The sequence below is a fragment of the Mus caroli genome, unplaced genomic scaffold, assembly GCF_978045245.1.
Source record: "Mus caroli unplaced genomic scaffold, Mus_caroli_1 scaffold_10, whole genome shotgun sequence".
Classification (NCBI taxonomy): Eukaryota; Metazoa; Chordata; class Mammalia; order Rodentia; family Muridae; genus Mus; species Mus caroli.
In genome coordinates, this window is record NW_028227265.1 from 70,695,323 (window position 1) to 70,712,927 (window position 17,605).

The following is a 17,605-nucleotide window of genomic DNA, read 5'->3' on the forward strand; positions in this document are numbered from 1 at the left end:
TTTGGAGGGAAGTACTCCTATATGACTTTCCCAAAAAATAGAAACAAAAATTCAAAGAAAGTAAAACAAAAATGAAACCCAAACAACAAAGTAGTCAATTCCTATGCTTGCTGTTTCCCAAAATCAACTACACGAAACTCTCTTCAGTCCCTGAACTTAAGAATACAGTAACTACAAGGTTAAATGCAATATGTTTAAAGCTTTTGTATGACAACACATTTTAAAACTTCATGAAGCTGTATTAATTCATGGGAAATAGTTCTTCTCTGGGACATTCATTATTTTAAATTTTGTGGGTTATCATTTCATATATGTTGAAATGTATGTTCTACTATGTCTGTTATGGTCAGAAGTCAGCTTTGCAACATTTCCCTGCATCAGTTGTCTCTCTTCTCAAATGTGATGGTAGTGGCTGTTAAGATACAATAGGTGAATGAGGCCAGGTAGACCACATTTGATCAGCACTCTATGAATTTTATATAAATTATAATAAATGTTGATTTTGCTTATTTTAACAGGTGCTTAAAATTTACTTAGCTATATATCTCCAGACTGTTTTGTGAATTTTTTACTCTGCTATTCATATTTTTACAATTTTCCTTTCTTGTTTCTGTGTTTTAATTCTAAAGAATGTTCCTAGTAATGATAATAATTTCTTCTTTTGTTGTTATTGTTTTATATTCTTTCTTCTTTTATCCACTGCACTGGCTTCTCAATTTTATGCTTGCTAACACTTGTGTAGTGAGAGTTCAAAAAGAAATTATTCACTCTTTTTTTTTCTAATTCTTTCACCAGCAAAATATCACTGGGCCTTCTTTCATATTTTGAGATTTCTACTTCTCAAATTTTTTACTCTTCAAGACCTTAATCAAGTCAAGTGATATTCAAAACAATCTTTCTAGTCTGCAAATAACTCTCAAAATTACAACCCAACTTTCTAAACTTGCCTTAAAATGCTGGCTTTGAAATGTCTGCATTCTTAGCCCAAGCACATCCCACACACAGTAATGAAGGCCAGGAGGTGTCCATCTGGACAGATACCTTCGTTTCCCTCTCTCAATCTTCGACTTCCAATATTCATTTTCAGAAAAGGAAAATGGAAAAATACAAAGAAATTATGGTCAACTTTTCTGAAATTATCCTTTCCTGGCCATTTTCTAAAGTATCTCTCCTATTTACAAAATACAGCACAGATTTACCAGACAATGGATTCAATTGTAAAAACATATTAAAATGTACCATAAATAGTAACAAGTCTTATGTAATAAATTTACATAAGGATATGTTTTATTAGTTTAATCACTTCATTGCGCACTTTATTAATATTCAACAAGTTTATGCTTTGCTTTGTCAGGCCAGGTACTGTGTAGATTTTTTATTGCTCTGATTTCCATGTCATTATTTTTTTTGGTTTTGAACAGGGTCATGCCTCAGGAAATCTATACTAGCCTTAAGCTGCCAGGCAACTGAGGATGCAGCTGAATGTAGATCTTTCTGCTTTTACTATAAGAGCACAAGAACTTAAAGTATGGGCCAACAAACCCAGTTAATGTCATATTTGATATCAAACCCATTGCATTGCCAATGCTGTGTTAGTGCTCTACCATCTGAAATATACTAAAAGGCATGCTTGCTCTGTCTCTATTTGTCTGATGATTCATGCATAATAATTGAAACAAGGAAAGCCAGTAATGGACAACATGCACAAACATCCTTATTACTCTGGTACCTTTCTCCATGAACTAGCATCCATTATTTAATGCAGGATACTGAGCTAAAGCTGAAATCAAAGCATGCACACTGCATCATTAGCTGAGTACAAAATATCTACACTGCAGAGGACTTGAGTTAAAGGAAAGATGACAAAATTGGAGACATACTGATTTTAACCATGACACCCATAATTAAAAACATTTTAAAAAATATTTTATTAGGTATTTTCCTCATTTACATTTCCAATGCTATCCCAAAAGTCCCCCATACCCTCCCCCCCCACTCCCCTACCCACCCACACCCATTTTTTACCCTGGCGTTCCCCTGTACTTGGGTATATACAGTTTGCAAGTCCAATGGGCCTCTCTTTCCAGTGATGGCCAAATAGGCCATCTTTTGATATATATACAGCTAGAGTCAAGAGCTCCGGGGTACTGGTTAGTTCATAATATTGTTATACCTATAGGGTTGCAGATCCCTTTAGCTCCTTGGGTCCTTTCTCTAGCTCCTCCATTGGGGGCCCTGTGATCCATCCAATAGCTGACTGTGAGCATTCACTTCTGTGTTTGCTAGGCCCCGGCCTAGTCTCACAAGAGACAGCTATATCTGGGTCCTTTCAGCAAAATCTTATTAGTGTAGGCAATGGTGTCAGCGTTTGGAAGCTGATTATGGGATGAATCCCTGGATACGGCAGTATCTAGATGGTCCATCCTTTCATCACAGCTCCAAATTTTGTCTCTGTAAGTCCTTCCATGGGTGTATTGTTCCCAATTCTAAGAAGGGGCAAAGTGTCCACACTTTGGTCTTCATTCTTCTTGAGTTTCAGGCTTGGGACTTCATGAAACTGGAAAGCTTCTGTAAGGCAAAAGATACTTTCAATATGACAAAAAGACCACCAACAGATTGGGAAAGGATCTTTACCTATCCTAAATCAGATAGGGGACTAATATCCAATATATATATAGAACTCAAGAAGGTGAACTCAAGAAAATCAAACAACCCCATTAAAAAATGGCGATCAGAGCTGAAGAAAGAATTCTCACTTGGGGAATACCGAATGGCAGAGAAGCACCTGGAAAAATGTAAAACATCCTTAATCATCAGGGAAATGCAAATCAAAACAACCCTGAGATTCCACCTCATACCAATCAGAATGGCTAAGATAAAAAATTCAGGTGACCACAGATGCTGGCAAGGATGTGGAGAAAAAGAAACACTCCTCCATTGTTGGTGAGATTGCAAGCTTGTACAACCACTCTGGAAATCAGTCTGGTGGTTCCTCAGAAAATTGGACATAGTACTACTGGAGGATTCCGCAATACCTCTCCTGGGCATATATCCAGAAGATGTCCCAACCGGTAAGAAGGACACATGTTCCACTATGTTCATAGCAGCCTTATTTATAATAGCCAGAAGCTGGAAAGAACCCAGATGCCCCTCAACAGAGGTATGGTTACAGAAAATGTGGTACATTTACACAATGGAGTACTACTCAGCTATTAAAAATAATGAATATATGAAATTCCTAGGCAAATGGATGGACCTGGAGGGCATCATCCTGAGTGAGGTAACCCAATCACAAAGGATCTCGCACAATATGTACTCACTGATAAGTGGATATTAGCCCAGAAACTTAGAATACCCAAGATATAAGATAAAATCTTTTTTATTCTGTACTATATATGATACATTTGGAAATAGTGGCAAAATTATACACATTACATATGGGTGTGTCTAAGTGCAAACATGTAAATCAAACAAAAGCAATACACAGATATTCTTCACTGATATGTAATTGTGGCATAATTGATATAAAATTCAGAGCCCTCCATATAAGGAAAATGCAATAGTTTATTTTTTAGTTAAATATTCATTATAATAGCCCAGAAACATGGATTTAGTTGTCTGAAATAATATATTTTACCATGTTCTTGTTTTCATGAAAGTTTATTAAAGTAATATAAGATAATAAATACAGACATTTACTAAATGAATTTATAAAAATGCTGGGGAGGAAGATAAATAGAAAATTTGTGATGTCAACCTTATGTTTTCTATTGATAGTTTTCATGTTTGTCTTTGTAGAAACAAGTGATCTGCTAAGCTAATTCATTCCATGAGGTTATACTACTAGTCACAAGGATGCCAGGACAGATACAAGCATAGAAAATGGGTGATGTTAAGACTGAAACTAGTTCATGATAATTTGCATATATGTATATAGATATAGATAGATATAGATATAGATATAGATATAGATATAGATATAGATATAGATATAGATATAGATATAGATATAGATATAGATATAGATATAGATATATACAAAATTCTAACTTTACAATTTTCAATTTCTAACCAGGAATTTGGGCTAAAATGTGGCTTTTGGGGGGTACTTAAGTTTATGTAATTAACTCAGTCATTCTTATTCCCTCTATATATTGCTTTCAAGCTGGCAAAGTTAAGATTTGAAAGAAACTAAATAGACTTTTGTAGCATTCTTAGCAGATAAAACACTTAGTGAAGAAGCAATTCAGGATAGCTATTTTTTGCTAATAAACAGATAGTAAAGTGCTGACATATTCAAGGAATGTTTCTTAGAGAACTTGGTTTCCTCTACTTTGCTATGCTTAATTTCCACATTTATATATCAAGTTTGCATTCACTACCACTGCAGAAAAGGAGGATATTTCACATGAATTTTGGGTTAGACTAAAACTGACAGTCCTGCCTCTATCGTTTCTGTTATTAAATTGCCACAAAAAGTCTACAAATCTGGCTTTCTGTCTCTCTCACATACACTCAAACAAGAACATAAACAAAAACAAAAACAAACATAATGAACAAAAACCAAACCAAACCAAACCAAACAAAAAGACCTGAAAGAATTACCTGAAAACAAAACTTAGTTTCCAGAAAACCTGTGAAATGCTATGTGTCAACAGACTTCTGGCAATATTTTTAAACTGTTAAACCTTAAACTCTTTGTCTCAGTGCGTTTTTTCCATAGTTTGAAGTTGGAATACTTCTGTTAAGTATATTATCTTGATTATAACTTTTTATATGAAATTCATATTTTGTATGTATACTGTTCATCTCCACTACTGAACTATTTATATATAGATACGTATTTATCATAATCCACAGTTGTGATGAATCCTGAGACAGCTTAGAGATGGACATATTTGGAAGTACTCATAAAATATGTTCAGTTTACATCAACAACTATTTGCTTCATATTTATAGACTAAGAGTCATGGTAAATGTATTAATAATACACTCTGAAAGTAGACAAATCAATAATTGGAAATATAGAGAGTTCCTGATATAAATAACGGGGATTTCATAGCTGCTTATAACTCACTCAAGTTTTCCTGTTACCCATAATGACATCCATGACAAACTAAAAAAGAAAAAATAAGTAAAGAAGTAAATTCTGAAGATTTCATAAAGTCACATAGTACTCCCTTAACAAATGATCACAAGTGCCTCCTGTTTATCCCCAGAATGAAATGTAGATACTCACAATATCTCAAGAATGAGACAAATCATGAAGACATTATAAAGGATAGAGAGGTAGGCTAAAGTTGCAGTAAACATCAAAGACATGGATCTAACTGTGTCACCTTAATTGGATAGAGTACTATTAAAAGAACTTGGGCACATATGTTTCTAACAATAGATTCTAGCTGTCTCCCAAAGACATCAATGCATCCCAAATGTAGGACCACCATTACAGTGCACTACATATATAAAAGAGTCTTGCAAGAATTAAAACAATTGTCCTTGTAACTCCATGCCTGGGTATTTTGTTCCACATTCTAAGTAGGAATGAAGTATGCACACTTTGGTCTTCCTTTTTCTTGAATTTAATATGTTTTGCAAATTGTATCTTGGATATTCTAAATTTCTGGGCTAATATCCACTTATCAGTGAGTGCATATCATGTGTGGTGTTTTGTGATTGGGTTACCGCACTTAGAATGATATCCTCCAGATACATGCATTTGCCTAAGAATTTCATAAATTCATTGTTTGTAATAGCTGAGTAGTACTCCATTGTGTAAATGTACCACATTTTCTGTATCCATTCTTCTGTTGAGGGACATCTGGGTCCTATCCAGCTTCTGACTATTATAAATAAGGCTGCTATGAACATGGTGGAGCATGTGTCCTTATTACAAGTTGGAACGTCTTTGAGTATATGCCCAGGAGAAATATTGCTAGATCTTATGGTAATACTATGTCCAGTTTTCTGAGGAACCTCCAGACTGACTTCCAGAGTGGTTGTACAATCTTGCAATACCACCAGCAATGGAGGAGTGTTCCTCTTTCTCCACATCCTCATCAGCATCTGCTGTCTCCTGAATTTTTGATCTTAGCCATTCTGACTAGTGTGAGGTGGAATCTCACAGATGTTTTGATTTGCATTTCCCTGATGATTAAGGATGCTGAACATTTTTTCAGGTGCTTCTCAGCCATTCTATACTCCTCAGTTGAGAATTCTTTGTTTAGCTCTGTACCCTATTTTTTAATAGAGTTATTTGATTTTCTGGAGTCCAGCTTCTTGAGTTCTTTGTATATATTGGATATTAGTCCCCTATCAGATTTAGGATTGGTAAAAATCCTTTTCCTATCTTTTGGTGGCCTTTTTGTCTTATTGACAGTCTTTTGCCTTACAGAAACTTTGCAATTTTATGAGGTCCCATTTGTCGATTCTCAATCTTACAGCACAAGCCATTGCTGTTCTGTTCAGGAATTTTTCCACTGTGCCCATATCTTTGAGACTTTCCCCACTTTCTCCTCTATAAGTTTCAGAGTCTCTGGTTTTTTGTGGAGTTCCTTGACCCACTTAGTCTTAAGCTTTGTATAAGGAGATAATAATGGATCAATACACATGTATGGAGTTACAGAGACAATGTTCAGAGCAGAGCCTGAAGTAATGACCATACAGAGACTGCCCCACATGGGGATCCACCCCATAAACAACCACCAAAACCAGACACTAAGCAGATGCCAACAATAGCCTGCTGACAGGAGCCTGATATAGCTGTTTCCTGCGAGTTTCTTCCAGTGCCTGTCAAATACAGAAGTGGATGCTCACAGTCATACACTGGACTGAGCACAAGGTTCCCAGTGAAGGAGCCAGAGAAATACCCAGGGATCTGAAGGGGACTGAAGCCCCATAGAAGGAACATTGATATGAACTAACCAGTACCCTCAGAGCTTTTTGGAACTATACCACCAATCAAAGAAAACACATGGTGGAATTTGTGGCTCTAGCCATATTTGTAGCAGAGGGTGGCCTAGTTGGTCATCAATTGGAGGAGAGTCTCTTGATCCTGTGAATGTTGTATGCCCCAGTATAGAGGAATGTCAGGACCAGGAATGAGAGTGGGTGGGTTGGGGAGCAGGAGGAAGGGGCAGGGGATAGGGGATTTTCAGAGGGGAAACTAGGAAAGGAAATAACATTTGAAATGCAAATAAAGAAAATATCTAATAAAAAAGAAAAACAAACAAACAAACAACTGTTCTTCCCCTGTTTGATAAAACAAATAACTCTAAGAATGTCAAACCTTTTTTATTCTATTTGTGTATTACTGAAAGACATGGTGTATTAGAGTTTTGTGGTCACTGACCTATGCTCGATATCACAGATGTTTTTTGTCTCAGTCTAGTGAATACTGAAATCTAAAATACTTATAAGTGTCAACAAGGCAAAATCAGGATTGATTAAGGGGTCAGTAAAAAGTAAACAAACAAAAAAACAAAAAAACAAAAAAACAAAAAAAAGAGAAAATAAGAAAAGACTCTTAAGAGGGAAAAATATTTCCAAGAAAGAAAAAAAGCCATTGATCTTCCTTGTCTAGGAATTTTCTAGAAGAAAGTAGACAAAGTTTGATGAAATGGTTGTGAAATTAGTTAGTTTTTGTGAATCATCATGGATTAAGCCAATGAAAAATTAATTATACTGTATTTTATTTTCCCCTACCCATCAGATAGTGCTGGTTGAAATCTTGATTCTCCCTGTTATTGTGTGACAAGATATTTCCTGAGGAGACACTAAACACACAAACACACACACACACACAACTCATACTATGATGCTACAAATTTCAAATTCCATCAAAGTCCAATGGCAAATCAATGAATATTATTGGATTTGCTGAAAGATATCAGAATGACAAGTTACTTTCAGAAATAGAAATAAAGCAAGACAACTCTATAGCCAAAACCCACCTCAGGATATATGGCCGTTCCAAAAGGGTAGACTGGGACTCATTAAACAACCTTCAGGTGATGGGTGTCTTTGCAGGTAACTCAGTTGCTCTGAGTGCCTTCCAGGCAGCTCTGTTGACCTTTACTTCTAGCAGACTGCTTGACTCTTTTAGTGTTCTCTGTTTCTTCCAGGAAGCTGGGCATGTATGAGAGTCTTCTTTGTAGTTGGACTGATCTGAGAGTGACCCCCAGTAGTCTCTTCTGTTTATATATTCTTAGGAAGGTAGGGACATAGTGAAAGTGGCCAGTTTCAAAGACTTCCAGAAAGTTACTTGTGTTGTCTACTTTCTGTCTTAATGAAGTTTTCTGTAGTATAGAAGGAATCTCAGAGAAAATTGTAACAACAACAGTTCCCCTTCTCTGACTTCAGGATGTGTTGGCTATTGATCTCTTCTGTAGGTTACCTTGTTGACATTACTAAACTGCAATCTTGCAGGATCTCACTTACTATTAATAAAATTAAGCTTTCTTTGTTCCTATGTCTATAAAAATTTAGCTGAAGTTGATTTTAGTTGACTCCTGGCCTGTGGGATCATTCCAGAAAGAGATGAAGGCATTCTTTTTTTATTTTTTTTTAAAGCAGCTATTCCTAATTATCTTTTAGTATGAGCTTAATTACAAGAACAAATGAAAGTGTAATAATTCCTTAAAATGGATTCCCTAAGAGCTATGATGGGAGAATAGCTAAGCTAGTTCCACTTATCTAGATCATACCCCTCTTTTTTCTGGTCAGTTTGGTTTTGTAAATCATAGAAATATCCCTCTTGTTCATTTTTAGTTATTCAGATTTGGCCATTATAATACTTAATCTTTCTCTGTATATCCCTGTTAAAACTACAATAGGTATAGACAAATTTTAATTATAGGTCTATTACATTTACTACCTATGGAGACCTTATTAGTACTTGCCTCAGAATTAGGAAACTTAGATCATAATAAGCAAAATGACACCAGAAATTACAACTTACCAGGTACCATGCCTATTTAGCTAATGAAAGTCATGTAGACACCCTACCCTGCATTCCAGCAAAGGAAACTTTGACAATGTCACAATTGTTCAAAATTAATAAATTTGGGTGGCCTGAAGGTCGAGAGAAACACCCAAGTATCCTTGCAAAATTCAAATGCCAGTATACAGATATTCTTTTATGTTTCTGCCTTGAAATGAATTTTTTTGTTGTTATCAGAGTTCAACCCCATAGGCAATGTTGCTTTCAGAGCATTACCTTCTTATATCAGATTCAGTCATTATTGGAAAAAGTCTGGGGTATAGGAACATAAATGTTGTTTCACTAGTACCTAGTATCTAAGTCTCATAACTTGTCATCTAAGATCCTCAGACATACCATATATCTATCTGTTCAAGACATGACCATGAGTCTTATTCTGCACAATCAAGACAAAATGATTTTTGCCAAGTAAGAAAAGTAGTGACCTCAACTGGGCATTGTGGCACACGCATTTAATCCCAGCACTCAGGAGGCAGAGGCAGGCAGATTTCTGAGTTCAAGGCCAGCCTGGTCTACAAAGTGAGTTCCAGGACAGCCAGAGCTACATAGAGAAACCCTGTCTCGAAAAACAAAACAAAACAAAACAAAACAAAACAAAAACAGAAAAAAAGAAAGAAAAAAGAAAAAAATTAGTGACCTCAAATTGACAATATAAACAAGAATTAGATAATTGTCCTATGTGGCTATCAATTATTGGACGAAAGCATCTTCAGCATTATTAGGTTTATGAAGTCCAATGAGAATACAGCCCTTAGGTTACTCTAGTTTGTTAGGTTACAGAATCTCTAGTCTATTACATGTCACTTCTTTATGAAGAAAGGAATAATGCTTATCATCTTCAAAGGACTTATTTCCTTGTAAAGTATTTTCATTATCGAATGTGTGCTTCTTTTTCTATGTGAAAAAAGTGCATCATATTGTACCTAACAAATCTCATTATTCTAAAACCAGTCCAAGAACATGTTGGTAGTTAGCTGCAGGTTACCTACCTTTTAGTCCACGGAGAAATAAGACTAATCATTGAGAATTGACACAGTTAAAGCTAGTGATGTTGTCTTTCCTCTTTGTGAGTAAATAACTGGCCTAGTAAATTAGTCATAATTCCTAATGACTACAATATATTTCAACTATGGAGGTGGCTGATAATCTGGGGTTGTTACTTTTGAATTTGGCATTGTTAAACTACATGCTACCCACAACATGATGGGGCTCCCTAGATAAAGGTACTTTTACATCTAACATTACAAAATTAATATTATGAAAAAGCAACAGTGGTAGGTTTTTAAAATAATTATCTTGGTTTAAATTTCTGTGGTATCATATCTATAATTTGGTCAGTTATACTGGTTTCTATCAATGTATTTGGGGCCTATATTCTACAGAATACAGGGCTGAAAGTAGATCCATAGCAAAAGACTCTAATTAAAATAGTTACAGAAAGAGAGCCTTTGTCACCAGTTACAGTAATTAATTGGACCAGGGTCTCTGATGATAGTTCTCAGTGGAAGAAAATCTTGCTATTGATTTTGCAGGGTCTTCTCTCTGAAGCTGTTCAGACTTTCCCAACAGAACCTAATATCTGTCAACTGAAACGTGGCACCCTTATGAGCACAGTAAAAAACAAACCAAAATAGACTAGAGGTACATAAGCATATGGAAGAAAATCACTGTGAAATGATGGTATATTACATCAATCTTCTGCATGGTTTGTGTTTAACTTGGGTGAGTCAGAAAAAAATTGACTATAAACAAAGTAAAGATATTTGTTTTACCTATTAAAGAAATATGATAGTGGGCTTGCATAGGGGAAACCAGGAAAGGGGATAACATTTGAAATGCAAATAAATAAAATATCCAACTTAAAAAATGAAATATGAATAGCATACATGTGTGTACAAAAAATGTAGAGATTAAGAGAAAAAATGTATAAAGTGCCTGCATTCCTTACAGGATATATTGTTTTTGAAATACATACACAGATATTCCAGCCCATTCATCCCCAGTGAAAGAAAATAACCTCAAGTCACATTGATAAACTGATAGTGCTTTCAAATATCAATGAACAATTCATCATCAGTCATAAACATATTATCTTTCAAGAGAATCTCGAAAAACTATGCAAAGTTTCACTGAATGACCCCAAGGCTACTAGATAGACTTAAAGAGATCTTCATGGGTTCTTTTGAAATATTGCTTTTCATGTTTAATGTCTCATTTTTCCAGACTGTACTTCAGAGTCTGTGACTTCACTTTAATAATCTTCTTTATGATTTCCATGCACAGTGGAAATAAAGACAGCTCTTGTACATGATTTATAAAATGCATGTCACCATGGCAACAATACTTTAATTTTGAAAACAGGTAGCTTTATAAGAACCTGGATAACTAATGAGAAAGGACCACAAATGATAGGACAATTTTCTTTCTCTCTCTCTCTTTCTTTCTTTCTCTCTTTCTTTCTTTCTTTCTTTCTTTCTTTCTTTCTTTCTTTCTTTCTTTCAACCTCATTTTACATTCTGTGTTTGCCTTATCTTCTTTAAATTATGAAATATATTAATTTCTCCACTTTCTCTAATATTACTAAATATAAACCTATACTGTTGTAAAACTATTGAAGAAAAGTTAGAATTTTTTTGAAGAATACCAAAGAAATGAGAATAAATTAAATACAACTCAATGAAAATAGGTGTAATTTTCTGCCTTTTTTTCTCAACATAATAATAATGCTTTAATTCTTAAGAGCTAGATTACATTCTGAAAATAAAATGGCCAAAATAATCATAGCAAAGAATGCTATTGTCTTTAGATTAAAAATTGGCAAGAAGATTCTCGTCACTAAGTCAGATACTGAATGAGGTCTCAGAAAAACAGCTGAGCCTCACCAAGGTGCCAGGAATGGAGATGAAACAGGATATAAGCAATTCTTCTAGTACTAAAATCCTCCAGAGAGTGTCTAAATTGAAAAAATATAAATTCACCGCACATTAAACTAGCCATTATTACAAATGTGTTGTTTTTTGGGTACCATACATGTTTTGGGTGATACAACTTCAGGAAGTTTATAGTTCAAGCAATGAAAAAAAAATTTTTTTTTTTTTTTGGTTTTTTGAGACAGGGTTTTTCTGTGTAGCCCTGGCTGTCCTGGCACTCACTTTGTAGACCAGGCTGGCCTCGAACTCAGAAATCCGCCTGCCTCTGCCTCCCGAGTGCTGGGATTAAAGGCGTGCGCCACCACGCCCGGCCGAAAAGTTTTAAAGATTATTAAAAGCATGAATAATTATAAATATTTCCTTTGTTACAAGTGATATAAAAGCTTGCAATATTCACTTTCTAGTATGTTAGGTTCTCATTAAATCTAGTAATAACTGTGCATTTATATTATATTAATGAATAGAGATACAATATATTACATTTTTATTTTATTAAACATATAGAAGAGGAAAACAATGATTTTGACTCCAAGCAGCATACTCAGTTTCCAAGAACAGTTAACTTTAACATAAGGTGTTGAAACAGGACTGGTGATGGCTGGTTGAGAGGCAACAGAGTAACTTAACAAGTCCCAGGAAATCTGGATCCTGAGACCAGCATCAGGGTGCATATATGAGTGAGTTTACTCCCTATCCCTTAAGTGTACATAGAATGATTGAACCAATCTCAAGCTATTTGTTGGTCTATCCTATCTTGACACATTGTCTCCCTGCTCCAATGAAATCCTGGCCTGTGGAGTCAGGAGTCACCTGTGAGGACTTCTGTGAAAACAGGCAAAGCAGCCACCTCCTTTGCCTTGGTGACTTAGGCTGTCTCAACAGTGTTCCAGGAACCATCTTGTATGTAATATGGGACAGATCAGGATCCTTCACAGAGTAGCAGGAGCCTATGGAGCATCTCTCTTCATCTCACTTTTTCCTTCAAAGGCCGACTTCCACATCTCTCACAATAAAGAGCTAATGATACTGCTTAGAAATAAATACAAATACAAATTTTGAGGGAATTATATATATGGATAAGAACAGAGAAACATGCCCAGACAAAGCATTATGAGATACAAAGATACACATACACCCCAGACAAACAAACAAAGCCATCCCAAAACAACAATAACAAGAACAACAAAACACTTTGTAATAGCCATCTACTACTGCTGGGCATAGGATCTGGACTTAAGAGCAATTTGTGTCCCTAGTAAGACTTAATTGAAGAAAACTAACTTTTTTATGTGCAAGTGCTTATCAATTGGGTTAAGGGTGGAGGGTCTATAACTATTTCCAGTCTCATCTCATGTACCACATCAGGTTCTGATCTCTGCAGGCTCAGTGCATGTTGTTACAGTATCTGTGAATGCATAACTTCTGGGGTTCTGCTGTTTCCACAGTGTTCTCATTCCCCTCTGGTCTTACAATCATTCTACCTCACCTTTCTCAGGGTTCCCTGATCTGTGAATGGAGAGAATTTATGGAGACATCCCATTCAGGACAGAGTGTCCCAGTGTCTCTTACTATATGCATGTTGTCCAGTTGTGGTTCCCCATGTATGGCAAAGAAGCCTCTCTGACAAGAGAGGTGTAGTGGTGTAGTAAAATGTAATGAGCCTTACCATAGAATATAATTTGGTTGTTAATTTCCTTTAGCAGTATAGTGGTTTTTTTTTCCCCACAGCTTCAAATGAATCAAAGAGTTCAACATAAGGGCATATACATTGAAGAGAATACAAAATCACATGCACCTGATAGAAGAAAAAGTGGGGAATTGTCTTGACCTTATTGGCACAGAAAGGACTTTCTGAAAATGACACTGATTGCAGTGGCACTAAGAATTAATAATAAATAAATAAATAAATAAACTAAAAATCTTCTGTATAAATACAGCATGATTTGAATAAAGTCATAGCTTACCGAATGAGAAAAGATTTTTTTAACCAACTCGGCATGTGATAGAAGGCTAATATATAAAAATATATAAACAACTAAAAAACATAGACATGAGGATTACAATTAACCATATGTAAAAATGTGGTACAGGTATAAATAGATTATTGTCACAAGAGAAAATATAAATGTCTAAGAAGCATGTAAAGAAATGTTCAACATTCTTACTCCTAGGGGAAATGGAAATCAAAATTACTTTGAGGTAAAAATCTCTCACCACTAGATAAATAAAACAAGTGACCACTCATGTTGTTAAGGATCCAGTGTAAGTGGCACACTCATCCATTGCTGTGGGAGTGTAAACTTAAACATGCACTATGAAAATCAGTCTGGTAGTTCATGAGGAATGTGGGAATAGATCTACTGTAATATCTAGCTTCACCATTCTTGTGCAAAGGCTGTACCCAAAGGGTGCTTCTTTCTACTATAGAGACTTTTATTCGACCATGCTCATTGCTGCTCTATTCAAAATAGCTAGAAAGGAGAAACAACCTAGATGTCAATAGATGAAGAAATTTAAAAAACAAAGCAAAGCAAAACAAACCTGTGGTGCTTTTATGCATTGAATATTGCATAGCTGTTAAAAAAAGGTGAAATCTACAAGAAAACTAATGAATCTAGAAAAAAATTAACTATCCCGAATGAAGTAACCAGAACATACAAAGACAAATATGGTATATATTCACTTATATGCAGAAGTTAGCTGTTAAATCATCAGTAAGCAATCCACATAACCCCAGAGGATAGATATAGAGTAAGTGGCTGGGGTAGGAATGAATCTTTCTAGGAAGGAAAAATGATAGATTTCTATGAATGGATTGACGAATTGGGTGCTAGATTGTTAGAATCAAACAGGGAGTGTAAAGAAAAAGGCATGAGGAAGGTAATATGAGAAGGACAACTAAAACTAAGGGCCATTTGAGAGACTTAAGCAATTGTTTGGGAAAACTAATACAACAAAACCTTTCGAAAATATATATATATATATACATTATATATATATAATGTATATATATATATATAGATATATATATAGATATATACATAAATGAAGATGATCTAATTAGAAATGAGATGGAGCTACAGCTGGGCACCTAACATTGCCAAATGAAGACTCCAGTTCTGAAAATTGGTTAAGTAGCTGAGTTGTTTGCCAAAGTGGCCCTGTGATAACCCCCAAACAGCCTAACCTAAGCCAAGCTATTGGTTGATCTTTACAAACTGATGGTAAGGCCCAATTACCTAAGACAACACTTACACAACATATTGAACATGGAGAAGTTGAGCTGGTGGCTACCTAGATCTTTCAACCTTACTAATTAGTCCTGTAAGATACTCTGCGTGCTACCAAAGGAGAAAGCTAAACACAAACATGGCTACAAAGCCTTAGATCTATTATGCTGATTTGCTTGCTCCACTAGTGGAATTGTGGCCCAAGGCTTGCCAATATCTGATAGAATTTAAAGCCCAGCACTGGCACTTATCTCTGGAGTTTCTCTTGTAAACAAGAATCGACTGCATTATATCCACCTGGTTTCTATTAAGTCCCCTCAGGTGCACCAGTAAGAGGGAACCTTCATTTGTTGGAGGACTTCCTGACCTTACGATATGCCTGATAAAGAATAGAGACTTTCAAAATTCAATAAACTGAAGCCTTTCTTTTTCTTAAGAAGAGTTATTAGTGATATATACTTATAATTTGGCTCATTATCAAACCCCTACACTCAAAATATAGTTTTAAATATGTATGTAAAATAAAATCACCATATTCAGGTAGATTGTAAGCTCAAACATACAAGAGATATATTATTATTATTATTATTATTACACCCCCATAGCTGAGTTGTAACATGTAGCTTATTGGAATAAGTTAAAAGTTCTATTTTGTTGAATAACAATAATAAAGAAAAAATCTTTTAAATCTTGGCATTTTTCTTTATATTATAGTAAAGGTATGACTGATGATATTATAGAACATGTTATGATGTTTTGAATATGGCAAACTTGTATGAAACACTTCAATGCTTTATTCATCTCAAGGCAATGACTGAATCACTGACTACAGGGGCCAAGTGTCCTCTCCAGTCACTCAGGTTTCCAACTGGAAGTACTACCTTCATATGCAATAAAAGTAAGACAGTAAGTTGAGAGCAGAATTAAGAATTTACAATGGGTAGAGGCTGGAGGTGTGATTTATACTGAAGCAAACAGTGGAATTGTGAAGAGGCAAGGCAGGTGTGACATCTAGGTCACAGAATTTGACCTTGAAGCTGAAGAGTACATCCCCTTGCCAAAGGGAGATGTGCACAAAAAGAAGGAAATCATACAGGATATGATCTTGCATGACCTGGACATGACCAATGCATGGCCTCAGGGTAAACAAGATATTCTGTCTATGATGGGCCAGTAGATGAAGCCAAAAAAGACAGATCACAGATAAACAATGAGGGGAGATCAGCAAGGTGGTTAACAAATACATCCACCAGAGCTGGCCCCTACAGTGCTCTTTGTTAATGAGGTCCACATGCTGGATATCGAGTGCTTTGCCTACCTGTACCAAGCCCTGGAGTCCTCCATCATCCCCACTATCATCTATGCAACCGAGGCAACTGTGTCATCAGGGGCACTGAGGACATCACTTCTCCACAAGGCATCCCATGGGACCTTGCTGAATCGGGTGATGATCATCAGGACGATGCTGTATGTGCCATAGGAGATGAAGCAGAACATTAAGATCTGATCACAGATGGAAGGCATCAATATCAATGAGAAGGGAGTGAACCACCTTGGGGAGATTGGCACCAAGACCACTCTGAGGTATTCTGTGCAGCTGTTGACCCCAGCCAACCTGCTGGCAAAAATCAACTGGAAGGACAGCACTGAGAAGGAACATGTAGAAGAGATCAGCGAGCTCTTCTATGACACCAAGTCCTCTGCCAAGATTTTGGCTGACTAGCAGGACAATTACAAGAAGTAACGCTGGATTTGCAGGTGCATTCAGAGGACGGACCCCACACCATGGACAGGGTCTTGCCTCAAGCATGCTTTGCAGTGTTACAATTTCTTTGTAAATTGTCAAACCTCCATGGTTGTTTGGAAGGAACCCTTTCCCATCTTGTCGTTTTCTAATAAAATAAATAGGTTATTTTGGAAACAAAAAAAAATTACAGTGATTTGTTGGAAAGCAAATGAACATTGAATGGAAATTGTAACCACTATATTTCATCAAAAGAAACAGAAATATAAAGCATTCTTTTAGAATGACTCTACATTTTAGAATATTTTATCAGAACAAATGTGTCTTTAAATAATATGGATAGATTTCGAAATACTGTTTCAAAGAGAAGGTAGCTCAGCTTCTTGAACATTTCTTCTTAAATTGTGTTATTATTATAATTATTAGTTATTATTATTAAGGTTCTTTCTTGCATCATGTGGGTACTTGAAATCTAACCAGTCCTTTAGAAGTGCATCCAGTGCTCTTAGTCACTGAGCCACGTCTTCATACCCTAGAATAAATACATCTTATTAGGTGATTTTAATATAATCAGTCGTTCTATTATACTTCACTGGGTCTAAGATCTATCTATCCATGTTTTACTGGTCTTCCCTCCTCTGCTCTCAGCTAGAGAATCTGTGACTGGCCTGCTAGTAATGTCACAGGTGAGGTCCTATCT

The 17,605-nt window shown here is 35.8% G+C and overlaps 1 pseudogene; it reads left to right on the forward strand.

The window, feature by feature from the left end:
- Window positions 1-9,359: 9,359 nt before the first annotated feature.
- Window positions 9,360-16,905, forward strand: LOC110300832 (ruvB-like 1 pseudogene; annotated as a pseudogene).
- Window positions 16,906-17,605: the final 700 nt, after the last annotated feature.